The 15,305-nt window shown below is 40.3% G+C and overlaps 1 protein-coding gene across 1 annotated transcript in view; it reads left to right on the top strand.

Moving 5' to 3' along the window:
- LOC109549862 (cytochrome c-like) overlaps nt 1–15,305 on the top strand; it is a 48,257-nt gene that overhangs the window by 12,645 nt on the left and 20,307 nt on the right. The window lies entirely within an intron of this gene.

Here is a 15,305-nt window from a genome sequence, read left to right as displayed (position 1 = left end):
TTGTAGTGAGTGATATAAGTAGGGTTAGAGATCATAATGAGATTAGTCTTGATGTTTCAAGGCAAATTGTAGTATAAGTAGATGCAGGATAGAGATATGGGAAGAAGCTGCAGGGTAAAAGGGTTCCTTGACTACTGGTGCTGGTGTAGAGGCTGGGGGGATGCAGAACTGGAGCTCTGTTACTTGCTTTCTACTCCTGGGGCCAAAGTGATCTGCAGTAAAAAGCTGTTATTCCATCTCTTCAAAAACCAGCATTCCCTGTTCCATTTCCTGTTGTTTACCTTCCCTGCTTCTATTCTCTCCCCTTTCTTACTGAAAAGTAGAATATTTGGATGTTTTTAGTACCCTATTCTTAAATATCCTACATATCCTGGAAACTGGTAAATGACACTGTTACTAGCTTGCTGGGGAAATGACAGCACGATTACAGTAAGGAAGTGGGGAGGTGTAGCTTTAGAGTTGGAAAGGGAAGGGAGGGAAGAGGTTTCAGGCAGAATTAGCTTTCAGTTCCTTCAATCGGGCCAAGGAAACAGAGGAGTTAGAAGAGGGAAAGAGTTTGACCTGTGTCCTGGGAGGGGAGAGGAAAGTACTGTTTGGAAGGAGAGAACAGATCCTGTCAGTACCCAAGGATCTGTGTCCTGACAGGTTCCTGAAAGAGCTGTTACTGGATGGGAGACTCAACTATTGCTGGATTCACTCATTTCAGTGGACATTTCCTAGCATCTACTATGTGCCAGGCACTGAATTAGATGCTTGGGAGATCATGTGGAACAAGTAGACAGGTTCCTCCTTACCTGGATTTACAGTCTAGCGGGAAGGACAGTTAAACAGAGATTACAGTTTAATGTGAAGGCTCTGATAGAAGTAGTGAGGGCTTTTTGGAAGCCTGTAGAAAAAGCACTGGATCAGTCTCGGGGGTAAGGAGGGGAAGAGTGCAGGTTCTTGAGTTAGTGACATCTGATCAGAGACCTGAAAGATGAGTGGGAATTAGCCAGGCAAAGAGAATAGGGAGGAAAGTTACATGTCCAGTTACATGTTTGCCTCTGCAGCTCCCAAACCTTATCTTAGCCAGGGGAACAGGGCACAGAATAAGCTATTCTGATCACTGTCTTTATCCCCAATATTCCTGTACAACAGAGGTTGGCAAGCTGCTGCTCATAGGCCTGGCCTGCTGCCTGTTTTTGAATGGTCGGCAAGCTAAGCATACGTAGTTAGCAGCTCAAACTGTAAGCCAAGAATGGTGGCAAAATTCAAACCCAGACGTCTTAGTCCCAAGTCTGTTTTCATTCCACGGATCACATTGTATTATAATTAGTTGTTTATGTTTTTATCTCTCAAGAAGAGACTTGAGCTTGAACCATGGCTTGCTTTTTCTTATATCTACCATTTCTAGCACAGGGCGAGTCCCAAGTAATGTTTATTAAATGACTTTCATGTGTATAATTTTATCTGCTCCCTAACAAATCCTGTGAGAATAACACATACATAAAATTTTCAAATAAATTATGTTTACTCTTTTAAATACCATTTCTTCCATTTTTATTAGCAATATTTAAAAAATATGTCATTTAAAACGTTAATAACATTAAACGTCGCTAAAGATAATTAGAAGTATTTTGTGCTATAACAAACACTTTCAGGAATTGCTGACTTAATGACATATATGTACAGCTGTTTGTTCTTACAGTAAATGTACGCGGCCTTCCGTATCTGTGGGTTCTGCATGGATGGATTCAACCAACTGTAGGTTGAAAATATTAAAAAAAAAAATTCCAGGAAGTTCCCAAAAGCATAACTTGAATTTGCCACGGGCTGGCAACTGTTGACATAGCATTTACGCTCTGTTTACAATTAATTTACATAGCATTTTCATTGTATTAGATATAAAAATAATCTAGAGATGATTTAAAATATCCAGGAGGATGTGCATAGGTTATATGCAAATACTGTGATGATTTATATAAGGGACTTGAGTATCCGAGGATTTTGGTATCTGCAGGGGTCCTGGAACCAATCCCCTGAGTGGATACTGAGGGACGACTGTAATCTTGGAATGCTGGATATTTCTAGTTTTTGTCAGCATTTTATAATTTCTATGTATTCCTTTGTCAGCTGTCAGTTTTAGCTGCTGTCTTCCACCCCCTGGCACCACCATTGTAAATTTGCTGCTTCTATCATTTATGAATTCAGAAACTAGAAATCTAATCTTATTAAAACTGTGTATAAAGTAAGTAAATAGTCTTGGGAATAATACCTGTGAGTAAAGTGAAAACGAGGTTTCACTTTTTAAAAAAATTTATTTATTTGTTTGTTTATTTATTTATGGCTGCACTGGGTCCTTGTTGCTGCACTTAGGCTTTCACTAGTTGCGGCGAGCAGGGCTACTCTTCGTTGCGGTGCATGGGCTTCTCATTGCAGTGTCTTCTCTTGTTGCGGAGCGCGGGCTCTAGGCGCACAGGCTTCAGTATTGTGGCTTGTGGGCAGGTTCAGTAGTTGTGGCTCACGGGCTTAGTTGCTCTGCAGCACGTGGGATCTTCCTGGACCAAGGATTGAACCTGTTTCCGCTGAATTGGTAGGCAGATTCTTAACCACTGCGCCACCAGGGAAGTCCAGGGGTTTTATTCTTAAGGATTTTATAACCCAGTTGGAGAGATCAAACGTACTGGGAATAATCATAATGTAAAAGTATATTAACTCCAAATTTGTATATCTCATTGCCCACCTAACATCTCTATGTGGTGTCTGTTATACATCTCGAACTTAATATGCTTCCCCCAAGATTTTTCCCACAGTCGTCCCCATAACAGGAAATAGAGACTCTCCTGGTTACTCGAGCCTTAAACCTAGTTGATGCTTTTCTGTCTGTAACATTTCACATCTAATCTAGTTTTACCTTTAGGATACATGCTGAAGCTGATCACCGTTTCTACTGCTACCACCAAAATTCAAACTGCTGTTCTCTCTTTCCTGGATTATTGCATTAGCCTTCTGACTGATTTCTCTACTTCTGCCCTTATCTCTGTACAGTCTGTTCTCAGCAGACATCCAGAACAATCCCCTAAAAAGTAAGTCAAGTCGGGTTGTCACTCCTTTGCTCAAAGCCTTCCAGGGGCTTTCCATCTCAGAGTAAAAAACAAAGTTCTGACAGTGGCCTTAAAAGATTGTAAAGAACCTGGCCTCAGCTTGCCTCTCTGGCCTAATTTCCTATAACTCTTTCCTGTGCTCACGTCCCTGTAGCCACAGTGACATCCTTGCTGTTTTTTTTAAGATGCCAGGTTGTTTCTTCTTCAGAGCCTTTATACTTGCCATTACCTCTTCCTGAAATGCTTTTTCTATGGAGGTAGCATGGCTTTTCCTTTCTTTAGGTGTTGGGCTCAGATGTCATCTTATCAGTGAAGTCCTGAGTGTCCTTACCGCCTTGATCCTGCTTTACTTTTCTCCATAGCACTTATTAGCATCTGACAGGCTGTGTGTATTTTAATTAATTAATTAATTTAAAAAATTTAACTTTACTTAAAAAAATTTGTTTCACTGCTGTCTCCCCATAGGCATAGAACAAGGGCTGGCAAGCTAAAAATGGCCTGCTGCCTGTTTTTGTAAGTAAAGTTTAATCAGAACATAGCCATGCACATTCATTATTGTATTGTCTGTGGCTGCTTTCACACTACAACAGTGGAGTTGAGTGTTGCAACAGAGACTGTAAGGCCCGTAAAGCCTAAAATATTTGCTGTCTGGCCCTTTACAGAAAAAGATTGCTGACCCCTGGGCTAGAACAGTGTCTGGTACCTAGTGGGTGATTGAATGGACATAATGTAAGTGCTCATTGTCAGGGTACAGACTGTACATTGCTACTGAGGATATAGATTAATATTTCAAAAGTTGTTATTAGACTTTAATAATTGGGGAATATGTCAATCAATAATTTGTTCGAGCTGAAGTCCTTGAATTTATTATGCTCATTACTACCTGATAGCAGAGATGTGCCGACTTTTTGAAGGCTACACCTAATTTGGAGTGATAGTGTTCCAGAGGCACAAGGACCTTTATTTTTAAAGTTTTAATTTTTTTTGCCACACCACTCGGCTTGTGGGATCTTATTTCCTCGACCAGGGATTGGACCTGGGCCCTCGGCAGTGAAAGCTGGGAGTCCTAACCACTGGACCTCCAGGGATTTCCCCAAGGTCCTCTTAAATGTAACCTTTTATAATAGTGCTACAGAAAGGACTGTAAATAATGAGTAGGTGGTAGTGTTGGTTGCATGCTGTGAAAAACATGAACTTAAATAAATGGATATAGCTCTCAGTCATTTATGCTAAAGGATGGGCATATGGAATAGATAATAATAATAATATTTGACTTTGGAATACATTTTTGGATTGCAAATGGATTAACCTGATTATTCCAGGTACTTCTAATAGTGTTTTAAGTAGCATAATAAAATCAAACTGGAATAAAACCAATTCAGAAGAATCTGGAAAATTGTATTGCTTCTGGCATCCTGTCTTTGTCCAAATCTTATCTTTCTAAAAGCTGCATCCAGTGGATAAATAATATCAGTCACACAAAGAACCTGTGTGGAGAGGTGGAGAAGATTTTAGAAGTGTTTTGTTTTAAAAGGCCTTTACTGGAACTGATCTCAGTGTAGAGGAGGAGTCTTAAATCTCCTGCTTAGTGGACTATAATACTGTATGCTGAAAAAGCTAAGTTAAAAACGATGAAGAATTATAGGGTCAGGACTGGAAGAACCTTTTTTTTGTTAAAAACGAAGAATTATAGGGTCAGGGCTGGAAGAACCTTTTTTTAAAATTATTTATTTATTTATTTGGCTGTGTCAGGTCTTAGTTGTGGCACGCGAGCTTCTCTCTAGTTGTGGCGCGTGGGCTCTAGAGCCCGCAGGCTCAGTAGTTGCAGCGCATGGCCTTGGTTTCCCTGCAGCATGTGGGATCCTAGTTCCCTGGCCAGGGATTGAACCCGTGTCCCCTGCATTGGAAGGCGGAATCTTAACCACTGGACCACCAGGGAAGTCCTAGAGCTGGAAGAAACTTTGTCCAGTAAATATTTGAATGTGCCCTAGCCACTTCGTTAGACACAGATACAGAGGTGAATAAGACAGTCACTGGCCTCATGAGACTTATTATCTAATCCTCATCCCCAGTCCGCACCTCACCTCATTTTATGTTGTGTGATGGAAACTAAAGCTTGAGAGATCCAGGACCTTGCCAAAGGTTATGTAGCTCATTACTGATAGAATGGAACTAGAATGCATATTTCTTATATGGGGAATAAAAGCAAAATATTCATTTATGCAGAGTTTCGAGTGCTTACTAATGTGCTTATCCCTGTACCAGGTGCTGAGGGATCCAGTGGTAAATATAATGGCCCCATCTCTTTGATGTAGAGCTTAAAGGAAATGTTTTGGGGAAACCAGAATTTTTCCCATTATATTGCATTATACTGTGTACAGTCTTTTATCTCATGGAAAGGTTAGGGGCTCTCAAAAATTCATTCTTCAGTGTGACTTAGTTGAATGCGTTTAGTGTTTTTCTGACACCTGAAGTCAGTTTTATTGAGGGACTTTTGAATGAGAAAGGAAGAATTAGGTAGTTGTGGACTCTCTGTGGAAGAATGACCTTTACTTATTCCACAATTTGTATAGAGCCTAAACTTCTGCCCTGTGAGCAAGAGAGAGTCTTTCTTCTCCCTTTGTATTAGATGACTTTCTGCTATCAGGACCCAGAACCCAGACTGATATTTAAAATCAGCCATATTATGGGTTAAATAGACTTCTGCACAGTGACCTTCTCTTTCCTTTTAGTTACCCGAACTTGGGTATATGTAATGTATATGCTGGGTATGTGTATACTTGGGGGTATACGTATTACTCAGTGTTCAAAGAATCGTATCTGAAGCAGAACATATATTTTATTCTTTAAAAGTTCTTCTCAAAGTGATTATATTTGATTTTTTCTTCTCAATGCTTGCTTGCTAAAAAAAAAAAAAAAAATCAAACCTGTGACAGTCTAGGAAAGAGTGAAAAAAGGTGAATTAAACTGCTGCTAAATAATTTAGGATGTTTTAGTTATTTGTTTTCATAGAGGATTAAGGCTTTTTTCCTTAAAATGTCTAGTTGGAAGTGTTTATACAATGGAGAAAGTGGTTACATTTTCAGAGTAAGTTATCTTGACCTCAGGCCTCTTTGCTCTTCCTATTCCAGAGTCCCTTCTGCCATTCTGCGAGGTCCAATTAGTTCTTGGCTCAGCTGTTTTAGTTTCACTACAGAAGTTGAGCTTAACCATGTTTATAATCTGTGAACATCATATTCCATTGTTTCTTTTAAGAGCTAGAACGTTAAATTCCCTGCCAGTGATCTAAAACATATTGAATTGTATATCTTCAAATGCAAAAGATTTATTTTCTCTGAACTTAGATCATGGCATTTAGCAATGAAGAGACCTTAGAAATTGTGGTTATTATATATTAGTGACGATTATTCTAGTTCTGCTGCACGTATAACCACTTTTTAAAACACTACACATTAGTGTTATGTTGCAGAGGAGGTAGTATGACTACCAGTCTCAAATTACTTAATTATTAAAAAACATTTGTAAAATAAGTGAAATAATATGCTAGGAAGCAGCAATCCATTTGTGTGTGTGTGTGTGTGTGTGTGTGTGTGTGTGTAAATGTAGGTGCTTTCAAGTAACGTGTAAAGTTAGACTGACATACAGTTTGAAACATAGTACTTGTCACATTGTAATTGTATACATTTAAATCAGCCATGAAAATATTTTTTACCGTGGTCAAATCAAATATTTCTACTGTGGGAAGAAGAAGGAGTTGGGGGCAGCATAAATATTTGGTTGGTAATATAGAAAGGCAGGCTAAGTTTCACCTCCTAACATTTCAGGCTAGGGTCTCCAGGCATGTTGTTGCAGTTATCTATTGCTAAAGAACAAAACCACTCCAAATTTGGCATAAAACTTATGGTTCTGGGCGTTGACTGGGCTCAGCTAAGTGATTCTTGCATGAGTCCTCTTATGTACTGGTAGTTAGATGGGCCTGGGGTTATTTCGGAGGCTTCCTACCAGACTCACAAGCATGGCACTTGAGCAGGGAAGTCCAAATAGGTAGAAGCTGGAATAGTTGGGGATCCTTGATATCTCTCCCTATTTCTGTATAGTCTTTCCAGCATAGGGGCTTCATGGTAGCCAGACTTCTTACCTGGAGGCTTAGGGCTCTAAAAGTACTTGTTCCGAGTAAGAGAGCCAGACGGGAACTATATTGTCTTTTATGACCTAAATTCAGAATCAGTGTCAATTTCCACTGCATTTTATTCATTAGAAGCAAGTCACTGGGGCTTCCCTGGTGGTGCAGTGGTTGAGAATCCGCCTGCCAATGCAGGGGACATGGGTTTGATCCCCGGTCTGGGAGGATCCCACATGCCACCGAGCAACTAAGCCCATGCGCCACAACTACTGAGCCTGTGCTTTAGAGCCCGTGAGCCACAACTACTGAGCCCCCGCGCCACAGCTACTGAAGCCCACGCGCCGCAGCTACTGAAGCCCGCGCGCCGCAGCTACTGAAGCCCGCGCACCTAGAGCCCGTGCTCCATAGTGAGAAGCCACTGCAATGAGAAGCCCGCGCACTGCAACGAAGAGTAGCCCCCGCTCGCTGCAACTAAAGAAAGCCCGCACGCAGCAGTGGAAGACCCAACACAGCCAAAAATAAATAAATTAAATAAATAAATTTATAAGGAAAAAAAAGAAAAAGAAGCAAGTCACTAAGGCCAATCCACAGTCAAAGGGAAGGGGATTAGAGTCTGCCTCTTGCTGGGAGGAGTGTCAAGAATATGCAGACTTATTTCAAAGCCACTTTAGTCTTCTCTCTGGCTACAAATTACAGTATTTATCTTCCTCCACATGCAAAACACAAGCACTCCTTCTCAAAGCCTCCAAAGTTTTATCTAGTACAGCATCAGGCTCAGGCTAGAGATCCAGGATCTTGTAATCTAAATCAGATCCAGGTGCAGATAAGGCTATTTGGATATATTAGTTCCTTGGGTATAGCTCCTTGAGTACCCTTGCCTTCACTTTGAAGACCTGTGGACTAAAGAATCACCTTATCTTTCTCCATACCCAGCCCACCCAATATGCAATAATGGGTGGGCCTAAGATAACAACTTTAGACACTCCTGTTCAAAAATAAAGAAAAAATGTAAGGAACACAATAGTCACCGGTCCATACCAGTTCTGAAATCCAGCCAACATATTGCTAGTTGTGTGATTAGGGTTCAGCCCCTACTGCCTAGGAACCATTCCTCTACGGCTCTTGGTTTTGCCCTTTGAATTATCATTCCTTTTCCATAAAATGTATTCTCTGTTTGCATGTAAGTAATTTTCCCAGCCTGTTTCCTGCCCACGGAGCTTCGGGCAGGGTGGGGTGGGGGGTCCCAAAAGCCTTTTTTTCATTTTGTACTGTCTCTGTCCTTTTTAGTCCAAGATGACAATGTTTCTGCACATAAAATTCTCTGTGACTCTTACTGAAGGGTTCACTGTATTAGACAAAAGCCACATTTACACATTGATATAACCCCTTCTCTCCCTTAGGTTTTGTAGAGGAGAAAAAAGTTTTCCTTGACCCTCTTAGGGTCCCTGGCTGGATTTGAAAATTAAACTGGCAAAGACTGATTAAGAGGAGAAAAGTATACAAATTTATCTGATGTAAATTTTATGTGAAATGGGAGATGTAAACGAAGACGCAAAGAAATGTTTGAACCTGAGTATTTTTATGCCAGGTTTAATGAAGAGTGGACAGTGTGGAGAAATGATAGATCAACGAGTATGAAGTAAGTGTAGTGAACTGGGGGAAATATAGCAAGGCCTGTTTGTTAGGATTCCTTTCCTTGTCCCTTTGTCTTTGGAGATACAGATGCTCCCTCCTTCCAGGTATAGGGAGGGTACCTCTTACATGAGGGTTTTATGACTTGTTTCAGGGGAGAAGGTGGGGGCAGACCCCCACAGAGTGACCTTCCTCGTTCTGATCTTTTCTCAAGATTCTTCAGCTTAAAATATTCAGTATGCTAGGGTGCCATATTTTGGGGTGGCATGTCCTGAACCCTGTCAGCTTCCTTTAAGCCTTTTGTGGGACAACACCTTTAATATTCTCAGAAGGCCTTATGTTTGAAAGCATCTGTGAGACTCCACCTTAAAATCTCTTTGGAGTCCTAACTAGGGGTAGGCAGACTATGGCCAGTGATCTAAGATTTGTTTTTACTTTTTTTTTTTTTTTTTTTTTGAGCCACGCCGCGCATCTCTCGGGATCTGAGTCCCTGACCAGGGATCGAACCCATGCCCTCTGCAGTGGAAGCGTGGAGCCCTAACCACTGGACAACCAGGGAATTCTCTGTTTTTAAATTTTATTTTTTATTTTTTTAAATTTTTATTTATTTTATTTATTTATTTTTGGCTGCGTTGGGTCTTCGCTGCTGTGTGCGGGCTTTCTCCAGTTGCGGCGAGCGGGGACCACTTTTCACTGCGGCGCACAGGCTTCTCCCTGCGGTGGCTTCTCTTGTAGCGGAGCACAGGCTCCAGGCTCAAGGGCTTCAGTAGTTGCAGCTCGTGGGCTCCAGAGCGCAGGCTCAGCAGTTGTGGCACACAGGCTTAGTTGCTCCGTGGCATGTGGGATCTTCCTGGACCAGGGCTTGAACCCGTGTCCCCTGCATTGGCAGGCAGATTCCCAATCACTGCGCCACCAGGGAAGCCCCTGTTTTTACATTTTTAAAGGGCTGTTGAAAAATAAAAGACGAATGTTCAACAGAGACTGTGTATGGCCCTCAAAGCCTAAAATATTTATCTGGCCCTTTATGGGAAAAGTTTGCCAACCCTTGGCCTAAACAAAAATTTAATCTTTAGGCCATGTTTCCCTGACACTGCCTTGGATTTGACCTTTGCCCAGAGGGCATTTCTTAATTTGAGAAACGTTTGCTATATGGGGAGCCTGGGAATAAGAAACATTTATTTTTGGACCTAGCAAGTCCTGACTCCTTTGTATGTCCTCTATATTCTGCTTGAAAATTATATAATTCCTTCTTTTCTTATCTCTCTCTACCTGTACTTTGTGGCACACAGCTTAAAAAAAAAAGCAGTTGATACTTTTGACATTCTGCCTGGAAATCTCTACCCAGATCCATCAGTTCATTAGTTATATTTTCTATTTTTCACATTACTGCAGGTGACAGCTTTGCTAAACCTTCCACCATTATCTAATAAGATTCTCCTTTCCTATAGCTTCCAATAAGGCTTTCCTCACTTCCTTTTTTTTAAATGTTTTTTTAATGATTATTAAATTTATTTATTTATGTTTGGCTGCCTTGGGTCTTTGTTGCTGCGAGTGGGCTTTCTCTAGTTGTGGCTAGCATGGGCTACTCTTCGTTGCAGTGCGCGGGCTTAGTGCAGTGGCTTCTCTTGTTGCAGAGCATGGGCTCTACGCGCGTGGGCTCAGTAGTTGTGGCTCGTGGGCTCTAGAGCGCAGGCTCAGTAGTTGTGGTGCACAGGCTTAGTTGCTCCGCGGCATATGGGATCTTCCTGGACCAGGGCTCAAACCCGTGTCCCCTGCATTGGCAGGCGGATTTTTAACCACTGCGCCACCAGGGAAGTCCCTCCTCACTTTCTTTTAAGCCAAGGATTAGCAACCTTTTTCTGTCAAGGGCCAGATCATAAATATTTTAGGCTTTTTGGACCTTATGATCTCTGCTGTCATAGTGAGAAAGCAGCCATAGACGTAGACAGTATGTAAGCAAATGGGTGTTACTGTGTTCCAATAAAATTTTATTTACAAAAACAGGCAGCAGGTTGAATTTTGCCAGTAGATTGTAGTTTGGTGATCCCTGTTTTAAGTCCTTGTTGACAGCTTCCTACCAGTGTCCTTAAGACCCTTCAGGCTTTCACTAACACTTTCAAGGCCCTTCTTGCTTTCTCCTGCCATCCAGTCCCAAAGCTTAACATTTTAACTTTTTGTTATGGAAGTAACCTACTCCCTATACCAAAGTCTGTTTTGGTTATCTTTTGCTTTGTAACACACCATGCCAAAATTGAGTGATGTAAAACAACGCTCCTTTTATCTTTCATGATTCTGATGTTTGGGCTCAGCTAGCAGTTCTTTCTCACGGTTTCTCATGAGGATGCAATCAGATGATAGCTGGGGCGGGAATCATCTAAAAGGCTTCCTCACCGAAATCTCTTACGCAGTTAGAGGCAGATGGGGTCATCTCCAAGGATTCCTCATTCACAAGTCTGGTGGCAGAGCTCGGAAGACTGAAACAGCTGGCACCCCTCGGACGTCTCTAACCCTCTGAGGCCTTGTCCCATGTTTTCTCCAGAATCAGGGATATAGGGTGGCTGGATATCTTATATGGTAATTCAGGACTGCAAACTTGCCTGAACTGGGAAGGCACCAGGCAGAGATTTTATCACCTTTTATGACCTAATTTCCGAGGTTGCTCAGTGTCACTTCTGCTTCATTCTCTTCGTGGGGAGGAGAATTGGACCCTACTTAATTTTTTTTTTTTTTTTTGGCTGCGCCATGCGGCTTGCGGGATCTTAGTTCCCCAACCAGGGATCAAAACCAGGCCCCCAGCAGTGGAAGTGTGGAGTCCTAACCACTGGACCGCTTGGGAATTCCCAGACTCTGTTTTTTTGATGGGAGTAAAATCAAAGAATTTGCAAAGATGTTTTAAAACACAAAATGCGCCACACATACACCTATCAAAAAATTTTGGAAGCTAGCATATAGTGGGTCACACTTTGTTAGGGCAGGCTTTCTCTTTCCTGTTCATGGGGATGGTGGAAGTAGGAGATCACCTCCCATGATTTAATGTTGAAGAATGGATTTGTCAAGAGCTGTGGAAGGAGACTTCACAGTAACAAATACATCTTTTCTTCAGTAGAGATAGGACATGGGAACTTTGGACTTGGCATTTTTTTCTCTTTCTCTTCTTTCTTCTTTGTGAGAGTAGGTATAACAGTGCCTCCATCCCCAAAAGAGAAAACAAAAGGAACAAAGAAAGAAAGAAGAAAAACTCTCAAACTATTAAAAAGTCTGCCACAGAGATTTGTTTGAATCGATGAATAACATTTTTCCAAGGGTTAAAGAGTATGTGTACCTGTTTGTCATTTATACTTTCAGTTGAATTTAGCTAGCTTTCTTAAGAGATACCTTTAAGGGAGATTTTGAAAAGGGGGTAGGTGATAGAAGTAATTTTAAATTTGGGGACTCTAGAGCAGGTGGTAAAGCAGGCTATAAGAAACTTTGAATAGCATTAGGGAATGGTCTTTAGAAGCACTCTACTGCCTGACCCCATCTGAAGAGACTTTGCTCGCCTTAGCACAGTGATCTGGCTCCGGAGGTAAAATATTTGGAGAAGTTGGGGTATCTTATATATTTGTAGAGGCTATTGTGTTATTTTTTCCTTTCTCTCTAGATGAAAAGAAGGTGGCAGTGAATATATTTTGCTTTATTGTTTATGGTCAACCAGGCAATGTGAATACTGCATTTTTGTGTTCTTCCCACTGTTTTCTTTTTCTTCCGGTGTTTCTTCTTTTTCCCTTGCTCTCTGGATTTGTACATCATGAGAATTTTTTTTTCTTTTTTTTTTTCATCATTAGAAATTTACCCAAATTCTCTGACGATCTGAAAAAAGAAGATGGCTTAGTGAATAGGAAGTTGTTAAAGAAATAGCTGCCTGCCATATTGCTCTTCCTACTCTGGGAAGAAGAAATGCCTGTATTTAATCATCTACCTTTTTTTTCCCCTTGGTATCCAGATCTATACATTGTTGAATTGGGGGTAGAGAGAAAAGCCTATTAACTTTTATCTTAACCGATTCGGTTATTTTCTTTACTTGGTATTTGAACAATACTCTTACAAAGCTTTAATAGAATCCTACAACACATGCTCGAGGTTTAAGAGCCTCGAGAAGCGTCAGAAAAGTTTTGGAAAGAGTTACATTCCCAAGGAGGAGGACAATACGTACCTTATTTTGAATTACTGAAAATGGTGAAGACTTCCTACTATAGTTCTTTAACTTCAGTTGCAACTTGGAAGTGGTGACATCTCTTTTGGGGCCTGGCATTTTGTACCTTTTCCAGTTGTTTTTTTTATCCGCATTTTCTTTACTTCTAATTGACACACATTACCATCTGAAATGTTCCTGTTGGTTTGGAGGGAGTAGAGATGGGGAGGGAGAAGGAAGAGTTAACTTTTCATGTGTTTTAATCGGCCAGTATTTACTTAACTAATTTCAACTGGATGAAAACTTATCTTTTAGATTATTTAATGCATGATATGCTACATGCATTATCCATTCATATTAAGAATTATAGGGCTTCCCTGGTGGCGCAGTGGTTGGGAGTCTGCCTGCCGATGCAGGGGACACGGGTTCGTGCCCCAGTCCGGGAGGGTCCCACGTGCCGCAGAGCGGCTGGGCCCGTGGGCCATGGCCGCTGAGCCTGCGCGTCCGGAGCCTGTGCTCCGCAATGGGAGAGGCCACAACAGTGAGAGGCCCGCGTACCGCAAAAAAAAAAAAAATTATAGTAGCATGGATTTATGAATGGCATGGGCAGCAAATTATTTCCAATTTAAATTGCTCTGTTCATTTTTGGACAAAATAATTACTTGCTAGAGTAATATTTTTCTGGCATGTTACAAGCCGTGAAAGTGGTTTGGAAGATCTCAATGAATGCTGAGTGTAAAGATTTTTGGTGCAACTTGATTTTACTCTTTCTTTCCTCAGAGTGTCTGGGGATTAGTTTGATCCTGAGTGAGGATAAAAGCTGCTTCCATAGAGACTACTGGTTTCAGAGCTGTTTTAAATTTGGGACTTGGAAGCCAGAAGATCTGAGCTTCCCGCTGCATTAATGAATTTAAAATATGTTGTTGATTTAATGTTTGGTTTGTGTATTGATTTATGGCTTTGGCTTCTTTAAGCTGTTTATGTATATTTGAATCAAGTTAGTTAAAAAATATTTAATTTTTCATGTGACATACGCCAATTGAAGACGACCATTATTTTGAAAACAACAAATAAATGTATTTAATATTTTTATGATTGTACAGTTGTTGACTGGCAAAAAAATCTTTTGGAGCAGAAAAAGCATTTGTCAAATGTAGATTTTTAGCTTAATATGAAGATGTACCATCTTTTTTTTTAAATTGAATGTAAATTTTATTTATGTATTTTTTTTTAATTAAATTTTTATTTTATATTAGAGTATAGTTGATTTACAATGTTGTGTTAGTTTCAGGTGTACAGCAAAGTGATTCAGTTATACATATACATATATCCATTCTTTTTCATATTCTTTTCCCATATAGGTTATTACAGAATATTGAGTAACCATCTATTTTTTTAAGTGACTATAATTAACAAAAGTAGTTCAAACAAAAGATTCTAAGCGTTTCTGAAATGATGGAACTGTTCTTGAGACAGTGCTTTGTTTACACTATGCATTAGGGGAAAAAAGCAGCTGGAAATATAATTTTCAAAGAATTCTTTTGTGAATTATGGGCTCTTTCAAGAATGATCAACAATGACTGTGCTTTTTAGAGTCTTAAATTTCAGAACTGGGAAGAGACGGGGCCTAAGTTTTGTCTGGCCTTCCTTAAATATGTGTATGAGTGGAAAAGGATGATTCCTTCCCTTGAGCTTTTGCATTAAAGTTTTCGTCTTCCATGGTATATACTACATGTTGTATAAAATTCATTGTTAAAAAGTTAGACAGAATAATGATTTTCATATAAATGTAAAATGAACACATGTAAAAGATGTTATTTAACTCATTAATTAATGGGAGAACCTGTAAGGTGTTAAAAGTAGTTCAAAGGAGAATTCAAAGTACTGCACGTGTATAGCATCAGGTGTGCTGAAATGAATTTACAAATCTATGCAAAACTGTCTTTTTCCATAGGGACATGGGGAAAATCATTCCTCTCTCACTGGACAGAATTTGTTTGTAAGTGTATGGACAAGAATCCTTTGAATTGCTATCATTTAACTATAACTTGCAATTATAAAACAGCTCAAATGTCATGAAGAATGCAGACCTTGTAGAATCAGGTAACTAGGGAAGGTGCACATTACACAGTGCCTAGTTTTCCACTGAAGATGCCAAGTGATCTTCTTGGTTCATTTCAAAGCCTCTCACAGTCTTTCATAAAAGAACAAAATAAATGGGTCTACATTCTGGTTTTTGACAACCATCCTATGTCTGTTAGTCTTAGGGACTTAACTCTCATTCCTTGTAAATAAA

Source organism: Tursiops truncatus, chromosome 11 (genome assembly GCF_011762595.2).
Source record: "Tursiops truncatus isolate mTurTru1 chromosome 11, mTurTru1.mat.Y, whole genome shotgun sequence".
Lineage (NCBI taxonomy): Eukaryota > Metazoa > Chordata > Mammalia > Artiodactyla > Delphinidae > Tursiops > Tursiops truncatus.
This window is presented reverse-complemented; position numbering and strand designations above follow the sequence as displayed.